We start from the raw sequence: 10920 nt of genomic DNA, 5'->3' as shown, positions 1-10920 counted from the left end.
ATGGAGGGCGGCTTCGGCTCAGATTTCGGAACTCGGGTGGGAAGCTGGACCCCGGTGTCATCATGGAGCAGGTGAACGTACAGATTGCTGTCGCCAACGCGCAGGAGTTGACACAGAGGATGACGGACAAGTGCTTCTGGAAGTGCATAGAAAAGCCTGGGGGCTCCCTGAGTAATTGTGAGCAGAAGGGCATCGCCATGTGCACGGGCCGCTACATGGACGCTACACGGTATCCCGTGCCTACAGCTCACGGTGGCAGGGTGAGCAGCTAACTTGCAACGAGGACCCTCCAGGAGCCCCTCCCTCCACCCCCGTGTCCTTTGCCATAAGCATTCTGAGACGTGACAGCGAGGAGGCGCGGCTCCCACTGAGCACTGAACCTCACCCCTCCGCCTCCATGTAACTTGAGTCTGGGGACCCAGGGCCTTCCTAACGTGCTGGCAGCTCAGGGTCAGCCTGTGGAGACCCCCTTTATGCTCCCTAAGGTCGGCTTCAGGCCACCCTTGTTTGGGGGCGGGGGGGGGGGGGGGCGGCGCAGACCGGAGCCAACTTGAGCTCACCTGAGCCAGAACCACTTTAGGCTGTGAAATAAACTGCTGAGAAGGGACACCGTGCATGTATCTTGTGGGTCTGGGAAGGATGGGTCTTGTGGGTTCGGGACCCCATTAGCCTTCAGCCTTCAAAACAAAACAAAAAAAGTTACCTTCTCAAAACCCCAGTGGAAGATGCTCTCTTCTCTCCTGTGGGGTCGCTGTGGGTTGGCATCGGCTCAGTGGCGGTGAGTGGGGTCTTGGTTTGCTAGTAGCAGCTCGGTGGAGGTGGGGTTAGTGGTGGTTATCTCAATCCACGACTGAACGAGAGTGGGGTGAAAAGGCAATGCTCCCGCTGCTGCCCACAGTCCCTAAATTGCTGCTCCTTCCTTAACCTCCTCTCCACACCACCAGCCACCATTCTTCTTTCTACCTCTAAATTCCTTACTGCACAATTCACCCACCTCCACCCCTCTGGCTTTGGTTCAGTCGCCAGAAGCAGCCGCACTTTCTCAGCTTCCTTCTACACGTGCAGCACTGGCAATCTTTGTCTCCGAGCCTCCCCAATGGCCTCCATGAAAACAAGGGGCCAGTGATCATTAGTCCATGACCATTGCCTTAGAAGAGAGAGGTGATTTGTCTTGTGTGACCCTGTATCACTCATCACGAGTTTCGCCTGGAGAATTTAGATCTTTCTCCTTTTTTAAAAAAAATCATTTTATTGGGGTCTCATACAACTCTTATCACAATCCATAAATCCATCCATTGTGTCAAGCACATTTATACATTTGTTGCCATCTCAAAACATTTGCTTTCTACTTGAGCCCTTGATATCAGCTCCTCATTTTTCCCCTCCCCGCTCCCCACTCACTCATGAACCCTTGATAATTTATAAGTTATTATTTTGTCATATCTTACACTGTCCAACATTTCCCTTCACAGACTTTTTTGTCGTCCGTCCCCCAGGGAGGAGGTTATATGTAGGTCCTTGTAATCTGTTCCCCCTTTCTACCCCACCCTCCCTCCACCTTCCCGGCATCACCACTCTCACCACTGGTCCTTAAGAGGTCATTTGTCCAGGATTCCTTGTGTTTCCAGTTCCTATCTGTACCTGTGTATATCCTCTGGTCTAGCTGAATTTGTAAGATAGAATTGGGATCATAATAGTGGGGAGTGGGGAAGCATTTAAGAACTAGAGGGAAGTTGTATGTTTCATCATTGCTACCTTACACCCTGACTGATTCATCTCCTCCCTGAGACCCTTCTGTAAGGGGATGTCCTGTTACCTACAGATGAGCTTTGGGTCTCCACTCCGCACTCACCCTCATCTACAATATGATATTTTGTTCTTTGATGCCTGATACCTGATCCCTTTGACACCTCGTGATCACACAGGCTGCTGTGCTTCTTCCATTGGACACATTATCTTGTGATTAAAAGCTCACTACTGGCCAGTGGGTCCGGACTCATGGCGACGCTGGAGGACAGAGGAGCAGGCTGCAGTGGGTTTCCAAGGCTGGGGTTGCGCAGGCAGGGGACTCCTCCAAAGAGAAGCCAGCGGGTTCCAATTGCTGCCCTTGCAGGGAGCCACGAGGTGCTTACCCACTGGGCCACCCGGCCCTGCTGTTGGGATCACCGTTGTGTAGCATCTGCTCTCAACCAGGGTGTGCTTTTAGAGAGAAGACTGGTTTTATCTGGAAATTCATTCTCAGGAGATAGCACTATTGAACACAGAGCGGACAATCCACGTTCGAAAGGCGGGGGAAAGGTAGTTATGCAGGTGGAAGTGGACATTCGAGTTACCTCCTATACTTCTGCCTTTGTCTCCACTAACAGATCACCAAGTTTCATTCTTTATTGGCGACAATCGCAAACCAGTTGGTCAGAAGAGCGAGATGAGAACACAAACCGGAGAAAGCAAGGAAGCTACGCGCTTATCCATTGGACGCGGCGGGCTGTTTTGTTGGGTTTGCGCTTTCTCGTGTTTCAGCGAGCTGGTGAAGCGCAGAGCGGGGGCCGCCTTGCGCCCGCAGCCCCTCGGCGCTGGACCTGTGGCCGCGCAGCCTCCTTCCTCGAGCTCCGGCGAGGCTCTGAGAGCCTACCAGACCGACTCCGTCCATAAATCGTCACTTGTGACGGCCTGTTGGCATGCCATTTGGAGAGTGTATGGATGTAAGCCACAAAACAAAAAAGGTCATGAAAAAGAAACGTTAAGGTAGAAATACATTCAGTACCCTCGAAGCCAGCAATTCCGAACTGCCATCGGGAGGGAGGGACCCTGGCAGCAGGTCCTCGGGACTTTTTCAGGGAGCCCCAGAAAGGAAAACCATCCTGATCCGATAATAAGACATTACCTGCCCATTACACTTTTCTTCTTGCACAAGGGTACGGTGGAACTTTCCAGAAGCTGCGTGAGGCCCGATAGCACAGCAGAAAGAATCTAGGCATAGATAAAAGAACCCAACCACCTTCTTTCTGTTAAGCCGGGCATTATGAAAAATTGCCCCCAAATATAAATTACTGTCCAATTTTTTTGTTTTGAAAACATTTTTTCATAAAATGTTATTCAGGCTTACATGTGATTAATCTATTGGTTATTAGTTGTCTAACTGCTAAGAATTCATGGTCTTTAATTTTTTCTCAGTTCTCATTTCTAATGTAGTTAATATCAATATTAATATAAATAATTATACCTACAGTCACAAAAGCTCTTTGGGGTCCTCAATATTTTTGTAAAGTGTGAATGGGGTCTGAGACCCAAAAGAACCAGTGCTCCTAATGGGTCACGCAATATACCTCCGATCCCTGGAGGGCTCCTCAGCCCCCCGCTCCCCACCACCACTCATCCCCCTGCTATCAGACCTCAGTGCAGCCTCCCAGTCTAGACTAGACAGGAGCATGGACATAGGTATAGGCAAGAGATAAACCTCATAACACAGGAAACCCAGGGACAAAAATAGAGATACCAAAGGGTAGGGGAAAGAGGGGGAGAGGTGGGGAGAGAGGGGGGCATCAAGCACAATGAATGACACATAATCACACACCCAGCCAGGGAGAAGAACAACAGAAACCAGAGGGGAAGGGAGACAGCGGTTGGTATGAGATTTGAAAATAATTAACCATCTACAACCTATCAGGGGGCCACGAGGGTATGGGGGCGGGAGGAGGGAAGGGAAAAAAAGGAGGCGCTGATCCCAAGGGCTCGATGGAAAGTAAATGTCTCGAAGAGAACGACGCAATGTATGTATGAATACGTCGGATGCAACTGATGTATGGTTTGTAACAAGAGTTGTAAGAGCCCCCAATAAAATTATAATTTAAAAAAAGAACATGCTCTAGAGCCAGGTGTGTCTTGTGTTTGCTTACATTTTTACATGTAATCACAATCCCGTGATTACTTCATTGTGTTGTGTGGACATCAACAGTATCTGTTACCCGTTGTTTTTCTCATCGCTAATAGACACTCAGCACTTCCTAAACAATGACTCTCCCCTTCCCCTCCCTCCGCCCGCCTCCCCCTGGCAACCATTAATAAACACCAGTCTCTATACATTTGCTGCTTCTGGCTATTTCAAATACAAGTAACCATGCAATACCGTTTTGTAATCCACTTCACTTAGCAGGAGGTTTCAGAGTTCATCTGCATGTCAGGGCTTCGTTTCTCTTTCTGTCACTGTGCCTCATTTTGTTTCCATTCGTAGGTTAATGGACACTTGCTTCCACTCTTTGGCTATTGTGACTAGTGCTATAATGAGCACTAATGTATACATATCTGTCTGTGTCACTCCTTCTGACTCCCTTGGGCATGTACGTAGGCGTGGAATGGCTGTATACCCACATTTGCATTTGTATTCGGATGAGCAAATCTAGCTTCTCAGGCAGCGTCAGCTCTTGACTTTTCCATGTGATAACTGAGAAAGGGGCAGGGAGCACTTTAAGCCCCACCTCACTTGCGAAAACAGAGGTTCAGAGTAAAAATAGAGAGGAGAGATCTGAAAAATTTTAGCAGCAAGCTAAAACCGGATACAAGAAATGAGAAAGAAATGTACCAAAGATGGAAAGGTTTTTAGGCTAGACACCTGACAGAATGCTAGTACCTCTAAGAGGTTGGGACCAGGGGAGAGGCTGCTGAATCCAATCAATGTTGGATGGCAGGTCCTGAAAGTGGAGATGCCCTGCAGACATTTGGAAACACAGAACTGCAGGGGAATCGAGTGGTTAGAACTAATGAGAAAGAGCTGATATTCCAGGGGTTGATGAACCCACCAAATAAGTGCCCACGGACCATGAAGCTTTTCAAGGCAGAATCTATGATGCTAGGGGTGGGTCTGGGTGGGGGTGTTAGAAATTTTAGATTAGAAGGCCAAGAAAATCCCAGGAAATATTGGAAAAGGCCCAGTCAAAGAAGTAGAAAAACAGCTAAAACAATGTAAGTGGAGCCAGGGTGCAGTATAGCACCGATGAAACATACAACTTTTCTCTAGCTCTTTAATGCTTCCTCCCACCACTATCATGACCTTAATTCTACCTTACAAATCTGACTAGACCAGAACATGTACACTGCTACAGATAAGAGCCCCAGACACAGGGAATCCAGGACAGATAAACCCTCAGGACCAATAATGAAAATAGAGATACCAGGAGGATAAGGGGAAGGTCGGGGGAGCAAGGGGGAATTGATCACAAGGATCGATATATAACACCCTCCCAGGGGAACAAACGACAGAAAGTGGGTGAAGGGAGGGTGGGGAAGGGAGGGGGAAAAGTGGGGAGCTGATATGAGGAGTTCAAGAAGAAAGAAAATGCCTTGAGAATGATGATGGCAGCATGTGTACAAATGTGCTTGACACAATGGATGAATATATAGATTGTGATAAGAGCTGTAAGAGCCCCTAATAAAAGTATTTAATAATAAAAAATGTAAATGGAGTAAAAACATGAAGGCTGTGTGAAAACGTAGACCATATCTACTCGTGAATAAGCCAAGTTTTTCAGCACATTTTTTATGCAGTGTTTGTGGTAAAATTAGATGCCTCAACTGATGCTCAGGTCAGCTTACACTCAAGTACATAAGGTATATATAATGGAAAAAGAGAAGGAACAAGATCCAACCTAGTTTTTGTTCTTCAAGCCAGGACTCTCAGTGTTCAGCCAGGATGGAGATGTCCTTGGTGGTAATAGAGCAGCGAGTAGCGCTGGGTATCAAAGGCAAAGGGAACAGCGGTCAATACGACTCTGCCTGTAGGGTTTTGCCCTCACGTCACTGTGTTCATAGGACAATCTCCTGGTCCATCAAAAATATTCCTTCGAGTAAAAAAATATCAGGATTACAAGATAAAAGGGACAAGATCTATTCAAATCAGATATGATTTTAAAGTAAGTATTTAGATTTCAAAAGATCTTTCCTTGCACTGATAATAAATAATAAAAACCCGATGCCCAGAGTTTCATGTGGAAAAGGGAATTGCTATGACAACCACAACTCGGCCTCCACATGAACTATCAATAGGAACCAGAATGAGGAAATCATAGGAAAATGTGATTTTTTCTGGTGTGGAAACCATTTCAGCTTCTATTTGTTAATGTTTTTCTCATTTGGGTCAGATAGGAGAACAAGTAAAAATATAGCTCCACTTCAGTAGCTTATTTGTATTCCAAATTAAAATGAGGAAGCCATCCTTTGTTGAAATGAAAGTGGAAACCAAGAACCATCTAATGAAGAATCTACATGTATTAAATGCATTCCATGGCAGACAAAGAATAAAATGCAGATAACAGGAAACGTGGAATCCATGGATCTTGAGCTGCCAGCTGGTAAAACTTCCGACAAGTTGGAAAGCAGCAATGTTCCCTCCCTCTTCCCTACCGTTCCTTCAGCTGAAAATCTCTTTCTGCAAGGTTTCATTTTCATGGTGGGAGAGGGTTGAATAGCACAGGACCAGATACTCTCAGTATCTCTGAGGATAACACAGGCATTTGGGGAGCCCAATCTTCCAAAGCCAGAACAAGCCCAAGGAAACAAGGGATTCAAGGTCAAAGTGATCAGTAATTTGATCTATTGTCCAGCGCATTTCCTTTAAGAACATTCCTTTGAAATGCTCATTGCAAAATAAGTAAGCCAATTGTATATAGTGTTCAAATTGTCCAACCCTGTTGAGGGACCTCATCCAGCCATGCCTTGGGTAGAACCTGATGATCTCTTAGGATCTTCAGATGTCATGCTGTAACCCAATGGTCAGTGTTTCGCCCTTGGTTTCTTCAAATCAGGTTGAGATCCCATTTGTGCTTTGACTTGGTTGTCATTCAGTCTCCCACAAACTCCTCTGTCACCCTAGGGTCAGGCCAACAGCCTTGATCTTCCCCCAAAGCGATCCCCACTCCAGCAGCCCCACTCGATTGAAACCGGTCTGGATCCTTCTTGGGTAAAGTGGTTTGGACACGGCTCTGTTCTGACCACCAGTATTTTCCATCAAAACCCTACCACGTCACCCGAGGTCAACACCTTCCCAAACAGAAAGGGATCCCCTGACTCAGTGTGCCTGCCAAGATAATGACATCCATGGAAGCCCCCTTTGTTACCCCAAGTTTTATCGGCATATAATTCATAGTTCAAGTACATCAAGAAGAATTATATCATCATCACCACGATCAGTTTTAGAACATTGTCTTCGATGTTCTATTGTACTTGTACAATAGATAACTACATCTTGTACTTATCTTTATTAGCTCCCCTTTCCCCCCAACCTTCCCTGCCATAACCACAAGGAACTATGAACCTAGTTAGTATCTCTATGGATTTATCTCTCCTGGAGTTCATATACAGAAAAGGCATGAAAAGAAAAAGAAATTAACAATCAGGAAAAACATAATCTCAATCAAAAAGAAAGCAGAAAAAAATTACAAATTAGAATAAATTTTAATTGATCATTAAAAATAATCGACTCACTGTCATCAAGTCAAGGCTGGCTCATAGCGACTTTCTGTGGGTTTCTGAAACTGTAACTGTTAACGGGAGTAGAAATACAGTCTTTCTCCCCCCCAGAGCTGCTGGTGGCTTTGAACCACTGACCATGCAGATCACAACCTAATGCGTAATGACTATACCCATGAGGGAGATGAAATGACAGGGTACATTTGCAACAGCCCACCTTCCGATGCATTCTGCATGATGGCAAGGCTGTTCACACCCCTGGCTCATTGAGGGGGACGGGGGGACGGGGGGACGGGGTGGAAGGAAGGAGTGGGATTCACTGTAGACTTAACCCACATGAATTTCCCCTTCACTTTTTTAACTGAAACAACTTTAAAATGAATCGGAAGGGAGAGGAAAGGATAAAATATTACATTTTAACCTAACTCTGCCTGCCATATCGACTGTACAGTGCTCTCTGTCAGATAACAGGGCTACTCACCTCCCCAACTGTGAACTGAGGGGAGTCACTGGAGGTTTAATCCATGTGGGGAACCGGGAAATGGATTTGGGGCTTCCATGTCAACCATAGCCCTCTGCAAAGTAGGTGTTCACAATTTAACCTCTGATCCCATTCCCTCCTTCAGATTTGGAGGATATTATTTACTATCTTTGGATCACACCAGCTGGCGTGCTTCTTTCATGTGCACTTAGTTGATGCCGCTCTTAGATGGCTGCGTGTTATGTGTTTGATATCAAGGCTTTCAGAGCCCAAATGCTGTTCTTTCTGACAGCCAGATCCACTCTAGTTTCGTCACTACACTTTGCTACAGCGCCTATATCTTCAGTGATCTCTTCATGAAGGCAAGCATCAAGTAGGACCATGTCACAAGAACGAATTGTGCTTAGATTGGGGCGAGAATTAAGTGCAAGTCCCGAATCCATTCATTCATCTATGGTTTATGTGTCTCTGGTTCACCTTAGAGCACCCTCTTGATGCTGCTGAGCCAGAAGACTCGTCAGCCCCTGTGTTAATCAAACTCATTGGAATGCATTACCAAATCGACCGTACAGGAGAACCCCCGACCTCGAGGTTAAACCGCTCCAGAAGGAGCACTGAGGTGTGGTGCAGTCGAGTTCTGAATCAATTTCTCCCACAAGAAATAGATTCATCCATTCTCCACCAGCACGCTTTTACCCGAACCTGGCCTTTTTATACAAAATATTACACAGAAATTTCAAAGTAAATAAGTTCAGGATTAAATAATTTAATTGAAATAAGAAACACAACATTTAAAACGTTTTTAACAACCACAGTATAGCCCATACCTTGAGATTGATGAGGATCTGGACCTGTGGATACCGCTGTGGAGAGGAGGGATGAGAGTCAGTGCTTGGAAGGGGAATCTCCTTCTATAAAATCAACTGGCAGCTGCTTTTCGGGTTTGTTTTTCCCCTCCTTGCCCTTTTTTCACCAGGACCCGCTGGCTTTCTCTTTAAAAAGAAAACAAAAAATCGGTCTAATGTGGTCTGCTGTTGGCGTTTCCTTAACTGGTCTCTAAAAGATTTTACTGAATTATCAGTTCCTTATCATGAAGATTCTTTCCAAAAAAAAAAAAAAAAACCTCTTTCTTGGGACTCGTGTTTTTAATTTAAACAGTACAAAAAGCCACAAAAAAACTAAAAAAATTGTAGCAAAATGCTTGGAACACAGCTGCAAAAGTTTTAAACAACACGTACTAACAACGCCAACTAACTCTGAGTGACCAGAACATAAACTGCTTTTGTTTACAGTAATCACGTGCATCGGGTTGGATGCCAATGTTTTGTTCAAGCTCCGGTGCAACATTTTCTCGACATTTAGTGTCGAAATCCGATCCTGTCGAGTACTGATGCGGTCGAGTACCGGGGTTCTCCTGTTGTCCACTGGGTTCTCTACAGGTAACTCGGTAGCAACTCAGACTCCTCGGCAGGTGCAGATATCAAAGCATAGAATTTGCCTCGTTTAAATTCCGGTTCTGTGAGTCCAGAATCTTTAGGTATGAGGATCTTCTAGATACAAACCATGTAAGCTCCACATCCCTGTACGGGATCACCAACATTGATTGAGAAGGATGCCTGGGATAACTTTAATCATGCCTAGCCCTTGAGAGCCTGAAGCTTTCTTTTCAAAAGACAGGTGACTATGGATGGTCTGGGCTTGGTAAAGGAAGTTTGGTTCTTTAAGGCTCCGTGCCACCACTTTCAAAGAGTCTCATTAAGGAAACCAAACGAGTGGATCTTTGCGAGACTCACAGCGACACCGGAGAAGGCAACACCAACATGAATTCAAATCCTCGGGGGCTGCTTGGTCACCGTGTCCGCTAGGATAAGGCCACCCACAGGGGAAGGGCAGGAGACACCACGGAGGGCAATGCTTCATAAACCCTCTTTCTCCGGATCTTTCTTGTGATCCTCCCTACAAAGAAAAGCTTTCTCATAACATGGTCAGAGGGCTTTCCGGGGTGATCGCCTGACCGCTGGCTCAGCAGTCTAATGGGCTTGCATCTTTTCCGCACAAATATATGTAACGAAACATCATCTTTCAAAAGCATCAAGAGCTTGGTGTTGAATCCACTCTCGTTTCCTGGCCTCGCTGCTCTTTCCTCTTTCAGGATTTTTCTCCCACTAACCACTGAACAAGAGACAAACCGACACTGTGGACGAGGAAGAGGTTGTTGCCGTGGAGGCCCCAGGCCCAGATTGAAAGGATGCTCCCTCTGAAAGGGGCCTTCCTGGATGGAACCTCTCTCGGGACGCAGGACCTACCTCAAGCAGAACTTCACGAGGTCCAACGTCTTTTCCCAAAGAGCCCAAGAAAGAGAGAGAGGAGAGTTTCACACAGCTGGGGAGCTCCTCAGCAGACCTTCAAGTCCAAGGTGAGCTGGATCAGTGTCCACTGACTCTTTCCACTTACCCACACTGCCTCTGTCGCCTGGCATTTTAATGGCATAGGTTTGTGCCTACATTGTCTGCCGAGAACCAGAGTGTGCCTGACGGGCTGAGGACCCTTCAAAGTACCAGGAATTTTTATTGCTTGCTTGCTTGCAACCACATCGCTTGTGTGGCACAAAAGAATTTAAGTCCATTGCAATGTTATTTCTCCTCCTTTTATAACCGTTCAGACCAGTGTCTAGGGTCTGGGTAAGGAACCTGGAGGACTTTGAAGGCTGTTACCCTTGGGAAAATAATTCATTTCACTTATTGTTTTCCCTTTTATTTGTGGAATTAACACCTACAAAGAAGCACATACCACATATGCTTGTACGGCAACCTCATCAGGGCACCCCAGTGACCCCTCTTTTCTCTGTCCTCCGTTTCCTCTTTCTTTCCCACACTCTCCCTCCTTCCCTCCCTGTCCTTCCCTGTCCTCACCGCCAGTGAGTGAGTTAACCATTTTTAAATGCAGGTTGGTCACAATGCCGCCCGGTGAAACCAAAA

The 10920-nt window shown here is 46.1% G+C and overlaps 1 pseudogene; it reads left to right on the top strand.

Annotated features, from left to right (window-relative positions):
• Nucleotides 1-403, top strand: LOC142428119 (mitochondrial import inner membrane translocase subunit Tim13 pseudogene; annotated as a pseudogene).
• Nucleotides 404-10920: the final 10517 nt, after the last annotated feature.

The sequence above is a fragment of the Tenrec ecaudatus genome, chromosome 15, assembly GCF_050624435.1.
Source record: "Tenrec ecaudatus isolate mTenEca1 chromosome 15, mTenEca1.hap1, whole genome shotgun sequence".
In the NCBI taxonomy this organism is placed as follows: Eukaryota; Metazoa; Chordata; class Mammalia; order Afrosoricida; family Tenrecidae; genus Tenrec; species Tenrec ecaudatus.
This window is presented reverse-complemented; position numbering and strand designations above follow the sequence as displayed.